Raw genomic sequence first — 228 nt, 5'->3', positions numbered from 1 at the left:
TTTATAAGTTTTGTTGTACCAGTTGTGTGATATGTAGACTGCGCTTAGTCCCGTGGGTGGCCTGGCGTACTGGCGATTTGAATGGCATTAGCGAAATTCCTGGCATGCTAATTCTTCGGAATGGGGGGCGGCGTCGGTCCTTGCCCTCATTTCCAGGCGTCCCGGTTGCTGATGTTCCGAGGACTTAGGACTTAAATGAAATGTTCGACCTCATCTGCACGGGATGTT

The sequence above is a fragment of the Penaeus monodon genome, chromosome 20 (assembly GCF_015228065.2).
Source record: "Penaeus monodon isolate SGIC_2016 chromosome 20, NSTDA_Pmon_1, whole genome shotgun sequence".
NCBI classification, from domain to species: Eukaryota; Metazoa; Arthropoda; class Malacostraca; order Decapoda; family Penaeidae; genus Penaeus; species Penaeus monodon.
This window is presented reverse-complemented; position numbering follows the sequence as displayed.